This window comes from Rhinopithecus roxellana, chromosome 8 (assembly GCF_007565055.1).
Source record: "Rhinopithecus roxellana isolate Shanxi Qingling chromosome 8, ASM756505v1, whole genome shotgun sequence".
Classification (NCBI taxonomy): domain Eukaryota; kingdom Metazoa; phylum Chordata; class Mammalia; order Primates; family Cercopithecidae; genus Rhinopithecus; species Rhinopithecus roxellana.
Window position 1 is genome coordinate 122,106,339 of NC_044556.1, and position 20,991 is coordinate 122,127,329.

The 20,991-nt window shown below is 38.0% G+C and overlaps 1 protein-coding gene across 6 annotated transcripts in view; it reads left to right on the plus strand.

Annotated features, from left to right (window-relative positions):
• The window catches only part of DNM3 (dynamin 3), a 572,648-nt gene that overhangs the window by 297,830 nt on the left and 253,827 nt on the right, over positions 1 to 20,991 (plus strand). The window lies entirely within an intron of this gene.

The following is a 20,991-nucleotide window of genomic DNA, read 5'->3' on the forward strand; positions in this document are numbered from 1 at the left end:
TCTGACCCAGGCTAGAGAAGTAATTTGAACATAGAGGGTAGATAAAGTAGTAAACAGAAAGTTGAACACTGGAAGGCAGAGCTCATTTGGAAACCTTTTTGAGCTTTCCTGTGGCACTTTGTTTTCTGGTATTTCACTCGTCAAAAAGGGCAGATAAGTTTCTCTCTCTCTCTCTTTCTCTCTCTCTCTCTCTCTCTCTCTCTGTCTCTCTTCCTCTCTCTCGCTCCTCCCTCCCCCTCCCTCCCTCCCCGATCCCTCTCTCTCTCTCCCTCCTCTCTTTCACTCCTTCTCTCTCTCCCTCCTTCTCCTGTCTGTTGGATCTGTCAGCAGCTTGCAGGCTGCTCTAGACTTGAACAGTAATTATAGCAACTTCCTGAAAGTGAAGCCCCCATGAAAAGTCTGGAGAAATGTTCTTTGTCATGGCCTCTACATGAGTAATTAGTTCCACATGTGGCCTTCCTAGTTTCCCTCAGCTATTTTGGCTGGCTCTCTGAATGCTGTGCTATAGTTTGACCTAAAGAAACGTTAAAAGTTTTTATTTGAAGCATCCACTAAGAAATAACGACTCAGGTCTAACAAATCGCCTCTGGTAGATCCATGCCGTTAGGTATAGCATTGTTTTTCACTGTTAATTCCTGATTCTGTTTTGATACTTTTGTTTTGTTTTCCTGGTATTCTGTGGCTTAGTTTTATCTCTGATTAACTAAATCTGTTGAAATTTGCCAAGTACCGCTTGACCAAAGGTTATAAGATATCAGCCCACTGGCATCTACTTTTCTTTCCGTGTTGTGGCTGTTTTCAATTATATATACTGTTGAATATTCTGAATATGTAGTTCTCTCACTTTCCCTCCATAGGATTCTGATCAAAGCTAGAGTCACCTCAAACAAGAGCTTGATTAATTGCCCTTCTAAAGATCAAAATGTGAGAAAATTTCTAGGTAGCTTCCAAATTTAATTTGACTAACCAAACTAAGAAACTTAGCATCCTTTAGAGAAGTACAGCCAAAGCAGTTCATTTCCACTGGCCTTCTGAAATGCTTTTTAGAAGTAGAAAAATATATCACTTTTTTATATGCTGCATTGTATATTTCAAAAAGCTTCAAGTGAGTACTGTCCTAAAGCATTTGCTTTTCATAAAATGACCTCTTTTGAATCATTAAATAGCACACTACTAAAGAGTTCAAAAGTTATGATAAACCCTTGTTATTTTGTGAGGAAGATTAAATAAGATAAACATGAATGATCTGGCATCTTAGCATGGAACAGAGATTAGCACTGGGTATACCATTCATAGAAATATTTATATCATCAATAGGAGTCAGAGGAATGACTTTATATCACTGTACTTTTACTTCCATACTTGTGTGTTTAGGGCCTGTTCAATAGTGCTTGCACAAGCCCTGTAAGACTCACCTCCCTTTTTTCCCTGTCACTGCTTGCATGTTACTGGAAATGATGTAAGTGTGACTAAATACAACCTAATAGTTGTATTACATGTGGATACCAACTCCATTTTATTTTTTAAAGTATCTGTGTGTTTATGCACATGAAGTCTTCATAGAGGAACCATAAACCACTGAGCCAGTAGTCAGCCAGCATTCCAGGAGTAGGCTTCCTTCTGCCACAGAAAGTGAAAGCCTTTCTTCTGCCCACTTCCATTTAGACATAAGACATGCCTTGGAAATTTTTGTCAAGGCAAACGAAAGGGGTTCTGATCAGATTGCACCATGATTTCACCTTAGTCCATACATCTATATGCCCTCAAATGGTTCTACTACCTACACCAAATAGGAATCTTATGATATTTCAATCAAAGGACTTAACTTTATACTTATCTTTATGACTTTGTAAACATTTTAAGGAATTTTCTCCAGAGACAGCTATAGAAATTGAGTTCCCCTTAGAATATATGTCCATCTCCTTGAGTTTCCAGTTAACTGAAGTGTTTGAGGGTGCTCTTGCCTCCAAATAGTTCAACAAATATTTATTCTTACCTACTCACCTGCTAGTCACAATACCAGGGACTGGGCATATAGAGATTAAGATCTGACTCCTGCCCTCAAAAAACTCACACTTACATAAAACGTTAGGAACACACATCTGTGACCAAGTTCTGTTTAAAAAGTTGGTCATTCTGCTCTGAAAAGTCCTTGGCATTGATTTGGAAATGCCTTAATAACTTTTCTTATGTCTGTAAAGTTATCACTTGAATACCCAAAATGTATTGGGCCCTAGAAAGCAAAGTTGGACATGACAAATACTTGACTTTGAGGAACTAAAGTTATTTAATTTGCTTATTTCAAAAGTTGTTGACCAAAGTGATTATTGAATCAATAGATGGTTTTGGGTGACTACAAAATTTGCTCTATTTTAAAGTGTTATGAAAAGGAAATACTGTTTCAGTTAGTTATTGTTACCAATCTTGGCACATTTTTATGACTGGAAATTCTCAAATTGAAACCAGGACTGAGGCTTCTTTCTATGTACCTCTAAAGGGGCAGGGTTACTAGTGTTTACAATTATTTTGTGATATCCAGATATGCGTACTTCAGCTAATATTTATATAGCCTTAAATTTTTTTTTTGTTACAAGATTAGTGCACAAGTTCAAACAATAGAGAGGTATGTCAAGAAAAAAATTAATCATCATTATCCCTTCCAACTTCTTATCTCTTTCTGTCTTCCCAAACTAATGGTAACTGTTTGGCATGATTCCTTTGACTACCTTCTCAATGGTCATTTTACAGCTTCTTTACAGATTACAAAATCCATTCACATATAATGTATTAGTTTCTTATGATAACCTGATAGTGTAGCTATTATTATCCCCATTTTATTGATGATAAAATTAAAGCTCAGAGAGCTTAAACATTACTTCATCAGAGTCCACAAATGGCAGAACTCAGAGTTTTTTTCTAGCACCAATGCCTGTGCTCAGAAGAATATTGTCAACCTACAGAAACAACTTGTTCCCCTACCAAATTCTTATAATGCTTATATTTCCTGTTATTAAAATGCCAATTAATTACCTGCTGTGCTTTCACAGTTTTATACTGAGATGTTACCTGTACTATTTGTTATTTTATGTATTTGAACTTTTTTTTTTTCCTAGATAAAATATAAGCTAATTGAAGGCAGGAAAAATATATTTGTATTTCTTTTGACTGGCTGATTGTAGGCCATTCAGTAAACTGTAAAAGAATGAGTAAAGAGCTATATGGTATGCATGTGGTTTCTGGTCAAATATTCGTCATGATAATAACTTAAGAATTACAGCTCTCTTAAAAAAATCATAAAAAACATAGTGTGCTTTTAATATTTATGTATGTGTCTGCAACTACCATACCAGATTGAACTATTCTTTTTGAAATAAATGTAAACATTGAGCCAACCATATTTCCTTGCTTATTTTTGGCCTTCTAATCTTCTGGAAGCATCCTGTGCAGCTACCAGTCATACAATCTTGTGTGAAAAGCAGGATCTAACCAAGTTGTAGTATTTCCTTTCTCCTTTTCTCCTTCCCCATTTGTAGCTAAGATAAAAATCTAGCTGACCTTCGTTCATTGCTAATTAGGGAAGATAGCCCGACTTAGTTTGGCTTTATGTTGTGTGGATTAGCACTTTTTTTTTTTTAATTGGAGGCAATGCAGTCCCCTAATCTCCTGCATTTCCTATTTTGTTAGGGCCCAAAGGACTAGATATGGTGTAGCAGAGCATTCCACTTTTCTTCCCTTGCCTGAATCACAAACAAATGGCTTCCCTCAAATCACTGCAGTGAAGTGCCTTCTTAGGCAGAGATGCAACATCAGCCTGTAAAATAGAGGAGAAATATTTCAGAGGAGTAAGAGATTTTCCTTCAACAACTGAAAAAGAAGTTAAATTAGAAAGCTATAAATTATAAACTTAATGCAACTGAGTTTACAATCTTCAGAAAGTTTACAAAAGACAAAGATTATGAGAGAATTGATTTTAAAACGTACATTTATGGACGCATGTTTTGTTTTTGCCTGTCTCTAAAATTTCCATTGCTGAGTCTGTTTATTTAGAAATAAGCTCCTAACCAAAAGCAGTATATATTTTATGAACATTCTTTCCTCAAATCAATTGAGAAAGCTAATGTTACGTCTTTGAGTTTTACTAACCACTGGCGTGCACAGCAGCCATTTTTATATTTCAGTAACGTAATACATCCAGCAGACAAACCTTAAAAACTCTAGCTCTATTGGATACCAGTCACAAGAAGGGAAATATATGGTTTATGACTCCAGTAAAATTGGAAGCACTGTCTTGAGATCTTTAGGGAAAGGCAAGTTAAAGAGATTAGAAAATTGTTGCTGGCCTTGTCAGGCAGATTTTAAGTGAGAGCGTACTAGGAGTGTAGTCTGCTGCCTGCTTCCACCCTCAAAAGCTGATAAGCATCATCTGAATGCTATGTGCTGCCAGCTCCGTTGAATTCCGTGTTACAATCAGACTTTAGAACGAGGACTAGTTCCCTTGGACAAGAGAAACATGGTGTCCTCAGGTCACTGACAATTTTAGAGTATTGACTCCTGATGTCTTTTGGCATCACTAGTATTTTATTTCCTTAATGTGACTCAAACATGAATATGCATGATATCCAAAAGAAAAAATATCTGTATGTGCATAATATAAGGACTCAGAAACTACTTTTTTTCCTGCAGGGGTGGAGAAAATACTCTTTCTGTGGATGGGGATACAAGTTAAGCATAATGGCTACAAGGATGCATGTGTGTGATAGGACGCTTTCTGCTTTACCCAGAATACCTGCAATTATGCAATAGGTCATTTTAGAAGCTCTACATCTTTAAGTAATGATAGGCATACTTGCGCAACACATAGCACATTGCCTTTATTTTAGGATTTTAATCTTCTGGTATATACAAAAGGGGAAACCCAAATTACATGAATTTCTAAAAGGGTTTGATCCAACATAAGTCTGTTTAGTTGTGTCCATTATAAATATGTTAACTAGCCTTCTCAATTCTGTTCAGTTTCCAGAGAATTTATTCTAGCTTCTAAGGACATATGAAACCATATTAAAATACTTCTATTCACACCATCATGGAAATTTGCTTTACTTTTACATACCAAAAAGAATACTTGGCATATAAATTGGTTCATGTCGAAAGGTTATTTATAGTTGCAAATGGGTATTAACCACATATCTTTATAAACACTTATGTTAGTATTAATCAACTAAAAATGATTTCCATTTGCCACACAGAATCAGATTCAGTGCCACTTCACTACCACTCAGGGTGAGAGTACAAAAGCTATAGAGGTAATAACATACACTGTTTTCTGAATCTAGAGGTTTGTTTTGTTTAGTTAGTATTTTCTTTTGAGCACTTATTTTATGTCAGGGTCCATGCTAGTGTCTTTCACATGTGATATAATTTAATCCAGCAATTCTGAAAGGTAGGATCTCTCCATGGTTACAGATGAGGAAGTAGAAGCTCAAGGAGGCAGTGTCGTGTGGGTATCCTGGAGCCAGCTGGCATGGGTTTGAATCCTGGCTTCACAGCTTGTTATGATGCTTCCTTGGCAAATTATTTAACTTTTCTGACCTCTGGTCTCCTCATCTCTAAAACAGAAAAGAGCTTAGAACAGGGCCTGGCCCAGACCTAAGCTTTATGCAGGTAAGCCTGCTGCGGGACGCACCAGCCACCCAGTCTTTATGCTCACTGACCCCCTAGGTCTGGTGTCTCCAAAGCTTAGCCACAGCAAAGCAAACACTGTTCAGGAAGAAAGCACATTATTTTCCTCAAGGCTTTTATAATCTCATGAGTAAATGCGTTGTGAGTATGAAACAAATGAAAATAGAGAAAAAAAAAGCTTGATTCTGAGGGAATGATAACAGGATTGTTTTAAAAACACTGTAATGGAAGCTGACTTCTTAAGATAACCCTTTGGAGAATCTTGTTGAAAAGCCATCATAACCTTTCTCACTCTTGTGTTTATCTGGTTTTATTACAGATATATGGATGGATAGACTGATAAGTAGGTCTAGATATATGTGCAATTGTATACAAATGTATGTGAGCATATATAGGTGTATATAGTACATGTAAATATGTATATAAATGTGTATGTATTTGTGTATATATTTAAAGTAAACCAGATCATCTCTATATTAGAATTATTAACATCAAAATAAATTCTTTCCCCCTTTAAAAGTAATATTATTTTAAGCCTAGGGCATGTGCAGTGCTTTTTGTAATCTTAAAAGTTAGTTTTAGTGTATACACGTTTCAGTCTTTTTTATTTTTCTAACTTTTGCCTGTCAGAGCTTCATAGTGATAGTTAAAGGTTAACATAGAAATATTGGGTAAGAAATACCTTTGTAATTTTGCAAATGCAACAAGGTAGGGATATTGATTTCTATTTGAGTGGAGCTGTCACTGACTTCATTTAAAAACTACACACACATTTTGTGTACTATTGGTTCATTTTTGTTTGGGAAACACTCACTTTACTCCCAATCTTCTGTCCTCTGACAAAATGTTTTCCTCTGGTACAATTTACTTTATTTCCATCTCTCCTCAGGTTCTTCAAGAAAAAACTAGCCTTGGTTTTCATTGGCCAGAATGGATTATGATTGCTTTTGAAATAGTGTCTTGTTTTGCTGAAAAACTAGTAGATTATTAACTCATTATTTTTTCTTTATGGGATTTGTACTCCATTGAGAATATGTGGGGTGGCCTCAGGTGTTTCCTGGCCAGTGTGTGTGTCAACTACTAGGGCAGGTGCTTGAAGTTCAACTTGCATCCATAGGCATTTTCAGGGTCTCATGAAGTTAGTACTGACAAGTGCACTAATTGTTGTTTCTTTGTCTTTTAAGTTTTCTGAAGAGAGAAAAACAGTGAGGATAAGTGGTATAAAAGGAGTCTTTGTTTGTTTGTTTGTTTGTTTGTTTGTTTGTTTGAAACATTCTGCCACTCAGACTGGAGTGCAGTGGTACAGTAGTGGCTCACTGCAGCCTCGACCTCCTGGGATCAAGTGATACTCCAATCTCTCAGCCTCCCAAGTAGCTGGGACTACAGGTGTGCACCACCATACCTGGTTACTTTTATTTTTTAAATTTTTTTGTAGAGACAGAGTCTCCCTGTGTTACCCAGGCTGATCTCAAACTCCTGGACTCAAGGGATCCTCCCATCTTGGCCTCCCAGTGTGTTGGGATTACAGGCATGAGCCACTGTGCTGGCTAAAAAGATCCTTTCGAATTTTCTAGAAGTAATTGCCTTCTGCTAGTGGTGAAGCCAGTTTTAGGATAATGGACTTCCCTTCCTTTTTTCTTTTTTTTTTTTCAATGATTCCAGACCTTGAAGTTTTCAGTACTACAATTCAATTGGTTAATTTTTGGAAAGTTGAGTCCCTCATTCTTTTTAATCTTTAACAAAGGACAAGAAAGCTACTGGGAGTTGATTTACCAGTAAATTTTGCTTTATCAACTTCATAAATCAACCTTAATTTTAGTTCTTTCTTTGTCTTCAGATCATAAAATAATTAGTATTGTTTACCCTGTGATTCTTATGTGGGTTGGGTGGGATCTGATTTGAGGTAATGTCAACTGTAACTGTTTTTATTATTAAATAATAACTAAATTATTATTAAATTTGATTTTGTTTTAGATTGCATGTTGTAGATTCAGACAAATACAGATGAATGCCACTTCTGTTACATTCCCATACTATATCATTTTCAATGCATTTGTCCTGTGTATGTACATGGGAGGATTTCTGAGTATATCAAATTCCCCACTTAAAACTACCATTCCCACGGTATATGTCTCCTTCACATTCAATATAGAGGAATTTTAGTGAGTTTTTTGTAAATGTGCATGCTGACAGAAACTGTTTAGAAGGGCCATCTTACAAACAGTTTTTAACTATGTAAGATAATTTACATAAGTATGTAAGATAACTTGCTTACCAGTGTATAGTGTGACTGTGAAATAAAAGTTTTGAAATAACATTCACAGTGAATACACTAAAGCCAAGTGTTTCAGTGCCAAGAGCAGAAACTGTTTGATGACTTAGTGTTTGTACAGATTTAATTAGTTATATTTAGTTTCAAAACTTCATCTTTCTTTAACAAATTCTACTTCTTTGAAGTAAAATGAAACCTTTGCTTTTTTGAATTCAACTGAGATATCAGAGAAGGAGCATTAGAATTGATTGGTTCAAGTTCAGCTCTGCCATTTTCTCGTTTGCCAAATGGTATAAAGAAAGATACCTACCTCAGAGGTGGTTGGGAGGTCTAATTCAATGATATGGATAAAATAAATTGGGATGCCTTTGAAACCATTCTGCAACAAGTTTATATGGCAACAGTTTGGAGAATGCCATGGCAGTGCCTTAGGGAAAGTGGTTATGGTGTTGTAGCAAATACCATTTCTACCCTTGGTGACTTTTATGTTGTCCCTGAACATTTACAGAGAATAGGAGCAGAGAATATTAAACTAGTTATTTTAACAAAAGACTGTGATTTGTGTTAATTACCCATACTTCAATATATGCATCCGTCAAGTGATCAGAAAGCATTCAGTAAAACAGGCTTATTAGTTTTCGCCCTTTTTCCTCCTCCTCTTTTCCACTATTTCATCTTGTCTTTCCATCTTTCCTCTGTTCAGCACGAGGCTTTCTCTAACTGAGTATTCCTCTTCTCTCCAGTCCCCATTCGTCCTGTTTCTTTTTTAGAACATTGAGTTGGAATTGAGCTATTGGTAAAAATGTGTTAGGTTATTTAATAAGATTTTGTTTCTTCTCCATAAATTTTCAATCAGATGAATTAAACCCTATGTATGCATTCTTAAAAACAAATAGCTCCCAAACTAATTGCTTTGATACTTCCATGTGGCCTTCAAAATAATTTTTCTATGAGCCAGTTGCTTTTGATTTTTTTAAACATTAAATGTCTTCAGAAGGGTGGAGAAAGAAGGAATCTGAAGGATAGAGTTACAGATTGATCATACTTTTATTTAAAAGCAGTTTTTCTAAGGTTCCAAAGAATATTGCATACCAAATATTTCCAAATAACATATATAGACCTTATTGTCTGTTTCATTCATTCATTCATTCATTCATTCATTCATTCATTCATTTGTTGCTTGTGCTCTGCTGATTCTTCTTAAACTGTCATTTCACTTATTCTGACATTTATATCTTATCTTTCTAACTTGATTAGAAGCACCTTGAGGTCCAGGGCCATGCCTGTAGTTTCTAGGTATGCCCTACAATAGTTTCCCAAATGGAGTCAGGTGAATAAACACATATTAATTAATCTGAGATTTTCTCGAATGGAAGGAGTCAACGAAAGAGGATTCCTTTTGAGTAAAAATCAAGGCCACGGGAGCAAGATGGCCAAATAGGAACAGCTCCAGTCTCCAACTCCCAGCGCGAGTGACACAGAAGACCGGTGATTTCTGCATTTTCAACTGAGGTACTGGGGTCATCTCACTGGGGAGTGCCGGACAATCGGTGCTGGTCAGCTGCTGCAGCCCGAACAGCGAGAGCTGAAGCAGGGCGAGGCATCGCCTCACCTGGGAAGCGCAAGGGGGAAGGGAATCCCTTTTCCTAGCCAGGGGAACTGAGACACACAACACCTGGAAAATCGGGTAATTCCCACCCCAATACTGTGCTTTAAGCAAATGGGCACACCAGGAGATTATACCTACACCTGGCCGGGAGGGTCCCACGGCCACGGAGCCTCCCTCATTGCTACCACAGCAGTCTGCGATCTAACCGAAACCGCAGCAGCGAGGCTGGGGGAGGGGCGCCTGCCATTGCTGAGGCTTAAGTAGGTAAACAAAGCCGCTGAGAAGCTCGAACTGGGTGGAGGTCACAGCAGCTCAAGGAAACCTGCCTGTCTCTGTAGACTCCACCTCTGAGGACAGGGCACAGCTAAACAACAAAAGGGGAAGCAGCAGAGGCCTGTGCAGACGCGAATGACTCTGTCTGATAGCTTTGAAGAGAGCAGTGGATCTCCCAACACGGAGGTTGAGATCTGAGAACGGACAGACTGCCTGCTCAAGTGGGTCCCTGACCCCTGAGTAGCCTAACTGGGAGACATCCCCCACTAGGGGCAGTCTGACACCCCACACCTCACAGGGTGGAGTACACCCCTGAGAGGAAGCTTCCAAAGTAAGAATCAGACAGGTACACTCGCTGTTCAGCAATATTCTATCTTCTGCAACCTCTGCTGCTGATACCCAGGCAAACAGGGTCTGGAGTGGACCTCAAGCAATCTCCAACAGACCTATAGCTGAGGGTCCTGACTATTAGAAGGAAAACTATCAAACAGGAAGAACACCTATACCAAAACCCCATCAGTACGTCACCGTCATCAAAGACCAGAGGCAGATAAAACCAGGAAGATGGGGAAGAAGCAGGGCAGAAAAGCTGGAAATTCAAGAAATAAGAGTGCATCTCCCCCTGCAAAGGAGCGCAGCTCATCGCCAGCAATGGATCAAAGCTGGTCAGAGAATGACTTTGACGAGATGAGAGAAGAAGGCTTCAGTCCATCAAACTTCTCAGAGCTAAAGGAGGAATTACGTACCCAGCGCAAAGAAACTAAAAATCTTGAAAAAAGAGTGGAAGAATTGACAGCTAGAATAATTAATGCAGAGAAGGTCATAAATGAAATGACAGAGATGAAAACCATGACACGAGAAATACGTGACAAATGCACAAGCTTCAGTAACCGACTCGATCAACTGGAAGAAAGAGTATCAGCGATTGAGGATCAAATGAATGAAATGAAGCGAGAAGAGAAACCAAAAGAAAAAAGAAGAAAAAGAAATGAACAAAGCCTGCAAGAAGTATGGGATTATGTAAAAAGACCAAATCTACGTCTGATTGGGGTGCCTGAAAGTGAGGGGGAAAATAGAACCAAGTTGGAAAACACTCTTCAGGATATCATCCAGGAGAACTTCCCCAACCTAGTAGGGCAGGCCAACATTCAAATTCAGGAAATACAGAGAACGCCACAAAGATACTCCTCGAGAAGAGCAACTCCAACACACATAATTGCCAGATTCACCAAAGTTGAAATGAAGGAGAGAATCTTAAGGGCAGCCAGAGAGAAAGGTCGGGTTACCCACAAAGGGAAGCCCATCAGACTAACAGCAGACCTCTCGGCAGAAACTCTATAAGCCAGAAGAGAGTGGGGGCCAATATTCAATGTTCTTAAAGAAAAGAATTTTCAACCCAGAATTTCATATCCAGCCAAACTAAGTTTCATAAGTGAAGGAGAAATAAAATCCTTTACAGATAAGCAAATGCTTAGAGATTTTGTCACACCAGGCCTGCCTTACAAGAGACCCTGAAGGAAGCCCTAAACATGGAAAGGAACAACCGGTACCAGCCTTTGCAAAACCATGCCAAAATGTAAAGACCATCGAGGCTAGGAAGAAACTGCATCAACTAATGAGCAAAATAACCAGTTTATATCATAATGGCAGGATCAAGTTCACACATAACAATATTAACCTTAAATGTTAATGGACTAAATGCTCCAATTAAAAGACACAGACTGGCAAACTGGATAAAGAGTCAAGACCCATCAGTCTGCTGTATTCAGGAGCCCCATCTCACATGCAGAGACATACATAGGCTCAAAATAAAGAGATGGAGGAAGATCTACCAAGCAAATGGAGAACAAAAAAAAGCAGGGGTTGCAATCCTAGTCTCTGATAAAATAGACTTTAAACCAACGAAGATCAAAAGAGACAAAGAAAGCCATTACATAATGGTAAAGGAATCAATTCAAAAGGAAGAGCTAACTATCCTAAATATATATGCACCCAATACAGGAGCACCCAGATTCATAAAGCAAGTCCTTAGAGACTTACAAAGAGACTTAGACTCCCATACAATAATAATGGGAGACTTCAACACTGCACTGTCAACATTAGACAGATCAACGAGACAGAAAGTTAACAAGGATATCCAGGAATTGAACTCAGCTCTGCACCAAGCGGACCTAATAGACATCTATAGAACTCTCCACCCCAATTCAACAGAATATACATTCTTCTCAGCACCACATCGCACTTATTCCAAAATTGACCACATAATTGGAAGTAAAGCACTCCTCAGCAAATGTAAAAGAACAGAAATTATAACAAACTGTCTCTCAGACCACAGTGCAATCAAACTAGAACTCAGGACTAAGCAACTCAATCAAAACCGCTCAGCTACATGGAAACTGAACAACCTGCTCCTGAATGACTACTGGGTACATAACGAAGTGAAGGCAGAAATAAAGATGTTCTTTGAAACCAGTGAGAACAAAGATACAACATACCAGAATCTCTGGGACACATTTAAAGCAGCGTGTAGAGGGATATTTATAGCACTAAATGCCCACAAGAGAAAGCTGGAAAGATCTAAAATTGACATTCTAACATCACAATTAAAAGAACTAGAGAAGCAAGAGCAAACACATTCAAAAGCTAGCAGAAGGCAAGAAATAACTAAGATGAGAGCACAACTGAAGGAGATAGAGACACAAAAAACCCTCCAAAAAAATCAATGAATCCAGGAGTTGGTTTTTTGAAAGGATCAACACAATTGACAGACGGCTAGCAAGACTAATAAAGAAGAAAAGAGAGAAGAATCAAATAGATGCAATAAAAAATGATAAAGGGGGGCCGGGCGCGGTGGCTCAAGCCTGTAATCCCAGCACTTTGGGAGGCCGAGACGGGCGGATCACGAGGTCAGGAGATCGAGACCATCCTGGCTAACATGGTGAAACCCCGTCTCTACTAAAAATACAAAAAACTAGCCGGGCGACCTGGCGGGCGCCTGTAGTCCCAGCTACTTGGGAGGCTGAGGCAGGAGAATGGCGTGAACCCGGGAGGCGGAGCTTGCAGTGAGCTGAGATCCCGCCACTGCACTCCAGCCTGGGCGACAGAGCGAGACTCCGTCTCAAAAAAAAAAAAAAAAAAAAAAAAAGATAAAGGGGATATCACCACTGACCCCACAGAAATACAAACTACCATCAGAGAATACTATAAACACCTCTACGCAAATCAACTAGAAAATCTAGAAGAAATGGATAATTTCCTGGACACTTACACTCTTCCAAGACTAAACCAGGAAGAAGTTGAATCCCTAAATAGACCAATAGCAGGCTCTGAAATTGAGGCAATAATTAATAGCCTACCCACCAAAAAAAGTCCAGGACCAGATGGATTCACAGCTGAATTCTACCAGAGGTACAAGGAGGAGCTGGTACCATTCCTTCTGAAACTATTCCAATCAATTGAAAAAGAGGGAATCCTCCCTAACTCATTTTATGAGGCCAACATCATCCTGATACCAAAGCCTGGCAGAGACACAACAAAAAAAAGAGAATTTTAGACCAATATCCCTGATGAACATTGATGCAAAAATCCTCAATAAAATACTGGCAAACCGGATTCAGCAGCACATCAAAAAGCTTATCCATCATGATCAAGTGGGCTTCATCCCTGGGATGCAAGGCTGGTTCAACATTCGCAAATCAATAAACGTAATCCAGCATATAAACAGAACCAAAGACAAGAACCACATGATTATCTCAATAGAGGCAGAAAAGGCTTTTGACAAAATTCAACAGCCCTTCATGCTAAAAATGCTCAATAAATTGGGTATTGATGGAACGTACCTCAAAATAATAAGAGCTATTTATGACAAACCCACAGCCAATATCATACTGAATGGGCAAAAACTGGAAAAATTCCCTTTGAAAACTGGCACAAGGCAGGGATGTCCTCTCTCACCACTCCTATTCTACATAGTGTTGGAAGTTCTGGCCAGGGCAATCAGGCAAGAGAAAGAAATAAAGGGTATCCAGTTAGGAAAAGAAGAAGTCAAATTGTCCCTGTTTGCAGATGACATGATTGTATATTTAGAAAACCCCATTGTCTCAGCCCAAGATCTCCTTAAGCTGATAAGCAACTTCAGCAAAGTCTCAGGATACAAAATTAATGTGCAAAAATCACAAGCATTCTTATATACCAGTAACAGACAAACAGAGAGCCAAATCATGAATGAACTTCCATTCACAATTGCTTCAAAGACAATAAAATACCTAGGAATCCAACTTACAAGGGATGTAAAGGACCTCTTCAAGGAGAACTACAAACCACTGCTCAGTGAAATAAAAGAGGACACAAACAAATGGAAGAACATACCATGCTCATGGATAGGAAGAATCAATATCGTGAAAATGGCCATACTGCCCAAGGTTATTTATAGATTCAATGCCATCCCCATCAAGCTACCAATGAGTTTCTTCACAGAATTGGAAAAAACGGCTTTAAAGTTCATATGGAACCAAAAAAGAGCCCGCATTGCCAAGACAATCCTAAGTCATAAGAACAAAGCTGGAGGCATCACGCTACCTGACTTCAAACTATATTAGAAGGCTACAGTAACCAAAACAGCATGGTACTGGTACCAAAACAGAGATATAGACCAGTGGAACAGAACAGAGTCCTCAGAAATAATACCACACATCTACAGCCATCTGATCTTTGACAAACCTGAGAGAAACAAGAAATGGGGAAAGGATTCCCTATTTAATAAATGATACTGGGAAAATTGGCTAGCCATAAGTAGAAAGCTGAAACTGGATCCTTTCCTTACTCCTTATACGAAAATTAATTCAAGATGGATTAGAGACTTAAATGTTAGACCTAATACCATAAAAACCCTAGAAGAAAACCTAGGTAGTACCATTCAGGACATAGGCATGGGCAAGGACATCATGTCTAAAACACCAAAAGCAACGGCAGCAAAAGCCAAAATAGACAAATGGGATCTAATTAAACTAAAGAGCTTCTGCACAGCAAAAGAAACTACCATCAGAGTGAACAGGCAACCTACAGAATGGGAGAAAATTTTTGCAGTCTACTCATCTGACAAAGGGCTAATATCCAGAACCTACATAGAACTCAAACAAATTTACAAGAAAAAAACAAACAACCCCATCAAAAAGTGGGCAAAGGATATGAACAGACATTTCTCAAAAGAAGACATTCATACAGCCAACAGACACATGAAAAAATGCTCATCATCACTGGCCATCAGAGAGATGCAAATCAAAACCACAATGAGATACCATCTCACACCAGTTAGAATGGCAATCATTAAAAAGTCAGGAAACAACAGGTGCTGGAGAGGATGTGGAAAAATAGGAACACTTTTACACTGTTGGTGGGATTGTAAACTAGTTCAACCATTATGGAAAACAGTATGGCGATTCCTCAAGGATCTAGAACTAGATGTACCATATGACCCAGCCATCCCACTACTGGGTATATACCCAAACGATTATAAATCATGCTGCTATAAAGACACATGCACATGTATGTTTATTGCGGCACTATTCACAATAGCAAAGACTTGGAATCAACCCAAATGTCCATCTGTGACAGACTGGATTAAGAAAATGTGGCACATATACACCATGGAATATTATGCAGCCATAAAAAGGATGAGTTTGCGTCCTTTGTAGGGACATGGATGCAGCTGGAAACCATCATTCTTAGCAAACTATCACAAGATCAGAAAACCAAACACCGCATGTTCTCACTCATAGGTGGGAACTGAACAATGAGATCACTTGGACTCGGGAAGGGGAACATCACACACCGGGGCCTATTATGGGTAGGGGGGAGGGGGAAGGGGGGAGGGATTGCATTGGGAGTTATACCTGATATAAATGATGCATTGATGGGTGCTGACGAGTTGATGGGTGCAGCACACCAACATGGCACAAGTATACATATGTAACAAACCTGCACGTTATGCACATGTACCCTAGAACTTAAAGTATAATTAAAAAAAAAAAAATCAAGGTCACTAAAAATCACCTTCCAAGATTACATTATGTAATCTTTATTTACCTGAATAAAGTCTTTAAAACTGCACTGAAGAATGCCACAATGTGCAGGCCATTTTTGTTGCATTTGAGAGTGTGTTTAGAAAGTGCCACAAAATGCTACAGATGCCATCTGACTTAAAAATCACTCATGGAGGAATTTTTAGATGCATGTCTGCTGGGAATCTACTACCAGGAGAAATGTGGAAACCACATGAAATTCACTACATAAAGAAATCTGGTTTCCATTTCTGTACTGCATTTTGTGCTAGCAGGAAGAAGATAAACAAGCTGTTTAAAACTAAAGTGAATGGCAAAGGGATTCCATTTTTAAATCCCACTGCGTAAATGTATTTTGGAATTTGCAAAACCTAATCCTATCACATAGGTCCTTTAAGAAGGGAGAAAATGTGATTAGTCTTTTAGTATTAGCTATCTCAGTGGAATGGATGAGTAATTTTGTTTCCTGTTGATGTAGTGTAGTAATACAACTATGACATGTGCTTCAGTTGAAATTAAAATGAAAGTCTCATTCTAGTCTTTGGTAGGCAGACATTATTCTGAGAATGAGAAGAGGGAAGGAAGCAATAAAAGGCTCTTTTTTGTTAGTTTAACATCACCCCTTTTAAGGAGAGGAGAATTTTAACCTAATGTTTTAATATAGCTATTTAAAACTCTGTATATGAAAAGGTATATGAGTAAAGCAGATGAGAGGAAAAAGATTGAACTGTTTTTATTTTGAGAAAAATATTCTGGAGGTTCCTTTTGAATTTTCTATTTAGTGATCCTTATACAGTTTAAACATGTTATGAGGTTGCCATTTAAAGAGGAACACACTCAGTTAAGATAAAATGTATTGTGATTAATAAAAATGTTAATATTTGAAACATAAAGGCCAACCATACAATTGCGATTTTCCTTTAATAAATCATACATACCTATGTTTAGGAGTAATAAACATGCATTTCTGAACTTAGTAGGCCTTGTGCTTTGAAAAAAAACCTGTGATAATTTTATAAGATCAAGAAGATTATAACATTAAATTGATCATTTACTTAAGTAGATTAAAACTTTTCCTTCCATGGCTTAATTTCTCTCCTGCTTTATGGTAGAGAAAAGAAGCTAATTAAGATTTATTTTATATACTCATATTTAATATGGTGCTTGTTTTTTTGTTGTTGTTAGTTTTACTATTTTAACTTCTGGTAATTTTTTAGCTGGCTACACTTAATAATTAATACATAATTTGTCTAAGCCTACACTCAGAGCCAAGGGGCTTTATATCTGTGGAAAGTGCCATTTTTCAGGTGAGATATAAAAATAAACAGCCAGTTTTGTCATTCTTTTACTTTTTCACTCACTCTGTAAACATCTATCAGACTCCTATGATGTTAGACTCTGTGCTGGAGATACTAGGGTAGAAAATACAAAACTTCAAGGAGTTTGCTTGGGATAACTTAAGGGGTGAAAACAATGGTTAAGAAGAAAGATAGTGATTTTAGTATTTCAGATAAATATAAATTTACACATATGTTTAGATTTCCTAAAAATATTATATGGTCTGTTTAGCCAATGCTAAACCGTTGGTTGTTGTTAGGCAGTAGAGTGTAGTGACTGAGGGAGAGACTAAGGAGCTGGAAGTCCTTGGTGTGCGTCCAGCTTGACTGCTTACTTTGCTGTGTAACTTGGTGAACGTTGTTTGTCATTTGTGGCTTTTTTCATCCATAAAATGAGGATAATAAGTGTTTCTACTTCGTAGGGATGTTGGAGGACTATATGAATTAATCTGTGGAAGCTTTCAGCATAGTGTCCAGTGTATATTAAGCACTTAAAAAATGTTAGCTTCAGGGATGATTTCCAAAGTATTTAGCAACCCAAACAGTAGGGGCATCAACCAGTAAGAACTGCTATTGGCTGTAAACATCTATTATGACCACCACAGTGTTTATCGTATAGGTATCAGCTCAGTTAGCCTTCATCAGTTTTATTGTTTCCACTTAAAACTCATGCTCCATCCCCACCCGATCCTATGGACGATGGCTCCTGGACCAGGCTCTGTAGTACTAACAGACTGTGGACTTACTAGATGCCTGCAATTTATATTTTTGTAATCTTCTTAGTTTTGAGTACCTAGACTTAGTATAGATTTGTTTCATGTTCCAGACAATTCGGGATGTTTTTCTTATCTAATAAGTCCTAGAAAGACACTAGAGCCAAGCCTTGGGTTCTCTACTTTTTTTCACCTAATGTTGTTATTATATAGATGTTCTTTTTTTTCTCCTCCTTTCCCTCCTTCTCCTCCTGTTTTTTTTTTTTTTTTTGTTGTTGTTGTTGTAAGAGAAAAATTACATCTAAAGCTAATTGCCTTAAATTCTTTTTCAGAAAGTGATTGTGTACTATAAATAAACTAACTCTTTTCAGTAATTGCTCATTTTTTTCTTGCGATAAGGACAGAATGTATGTAAGAGCATTTAGGACATATAAAGCATTAAAGGACATATAAAGTGCCAAAGACATTGTCCTTTTAAGTTAGAAGACTTGATTCCCAGCGCTGCCACTTGCTAGTTACTTAACTGTAGTTAGTTCACTCTGTGTTACATTTTTCCATCTTCAAAATTGGGAGTAGTACCTTTCTCATAGAGCAGGAGACTCCCAACCTTTTTGGCACCAGGGACTGGTTTCGTGGAAGACAGTTTTTCCACAGATCAGGATGCGGGTGGATGGTTTTGGGATGATTCAAGTGCATTAAATTTATTATGCACTTGATTTCTACTATTATTCCATTGTAATATATAATGAAATATGTATATAACTTATCATAACATAGAATCAGTGGGAACCCTGAGCTTGTTTTCCATCATCTGGGGATGATGGGAGACAGTGATAGATCATCAGGCGTTAGATTCTCATAAGGAACGCACAACCTAGATCCTTCACATGTGCAGTTCACAGTTGGGTTTGCGCTCCTGTGAGAGTCTAATACTGCTGCTGATCTGAGACAGAGCTCAGGTGGTAATGCAAGTGATAGAGAGCAGCTGTAAATATGTATAGCCTGGTTCCTAACAGGCCAAGGACTGGTACTGGGTTCATGGTTCAGGGGTTGGGCACCTCTGTCATAGAGTATTGTGAGGATTAAACAGGATAATACTTATCAAGCATTTAGGACATACATTTCAGTAAATTCATTTAATTTGTTATATTTATGAAGCACTTAGAATATACAGTTGACCCTCTGAATTCCATGGGTTTTACGTCTGTGGATTCAACCAATTGCAGATTGAAAATATTTGAAAAAAAAATGGGTCTGCACTGAAAATGTACAGGCTTTTTTCTTGTCATTATTCCCTAAACAATATGGTATAACAACTATTTACACAGCATTTACACTGCATTAGGTATTATAAGTGATTACTTACAATCCTTAAGATGATTTAAGGTATACAGGAGGTTGTACATAGGTTGTATGCAAATATGGTGCCATTTTATATAAGGGACTTGAGCATCTTTGGATTTTGACATCCATGGTAGGTCCTGGAAACAATCCCCCACAGATACCAAGAGATAACTGTAGTTAACATTCAGCAAATTCACTCGATGTATTCAGCAGGTGTTTAGAGTGCTTACTATGTGCCATACAGTATTCTAGGCACTGGGGATATAGCAGTAACTTTAACAGACAAAACTCCTGCCTGCACAATAGTCAAGTGCAAGCAATATAGTAAGGAGAGAAAATAGAAAATCTGGGAATGGGGTTGCAATGTTAAGTAGCATGGTTAAGAAAGGTAACATTTGAGATAATATTTGTAAGCAGCGAGGAAGTAAGCATGCAGATAGCTGAGGAAAGAGCCTTTCAAATGGTGGGAACAGCATGTGCAAAGACACTGAAGCAAGAGTGTGCCTGGAGGCCAGGGGAGCTAGAATAAGGTGAGGGGAAGAATAGGAGTAGATAAGGTTGGTAACTGGGACCTGCTTAAGATCTGAGTGGTACAACTGTGGGCACGGAGAGGGGATCAGGAATGTACCAGTGAAGGCTTCTTGGAGGAGAAGGTAGATCTGGAAAATAGAGAGACCCTGAAGAAGCATATGAAAAAAGGAGAACATGCCTGTAGTGGGAAGAACATGAGCAAAGGCACAGACAGTGGAAGAGACAGACCAGGAGAACATCCAGGATTGCCTGTCCAGAACAAGCCTCCCTGTCCAGTGTGCAGTGAGAAGGCAGGGAAACAAGGTTAAATAAATGAGTGAAATTGAATGATGGAGGCCTTGAAACCTCGGCAGAAGACTTTTGGTTTCTACTGATTAAAAAGATGTTTCTAGTCAATAGAAGCAAACCAATGATAAAATCTAAAGTCCAAATTTAAAATCAATACATTAACTCTCTCTCTCTTGCTAAAAGATACTATTTGGGTTTGTTTACAGCTACAAGTAAAGAATTTAAAGTTTTATTGATAGGTTTGATGTAAAATAGAGAAAAAATTTTGATACTTTAAAAAAGCATTTACTATTAAGTAAAAGATTCCCTAACACTCTACTATGTGAGCTACAGTTATAAGCATTACAGCTTATAAATAAGGTGTTACTTTATTAAAATAATAAACCTTTATGAATAATCTCAGTGTTGATAAAAACATGCTGGGAATCTTGTTCTCTCCTTTCTGCCCATGATCAAGCTTTCAACCTAAGCGTTGTTTTGCTTGCTGGTATGTATGTATGATCACATACTCACAAATAAGGGGCAAAATGAGAGAGGCAGTGAGTCATCATCTAAATGGTCAGATTCTTCCTTTGGACAATTATCTTGCAACTTGAGACCCATTGGCATTATTTATTAATTTCTGCCTCTTTTTACATTCTACTCAATGCCGATGCCAAGCTATGCAAAAAAGTTATGGATGGAGAAAAAAGCCATCTATGGAAAAGAACAAGCATTACCTGTGTGTGAATCCTCCTGGATTCATCAGACTTTTGTCTTCTTTGCCTCACACTTTTTAAAATATAATATTCAGAAAAAGCATTTTTACTTGAAAATAAGTTTGTGTTTCTGCTACAGTAAGTTCATCTCACATTGAGTTGTTGTCCAAGACTGCCATGGTAAATAT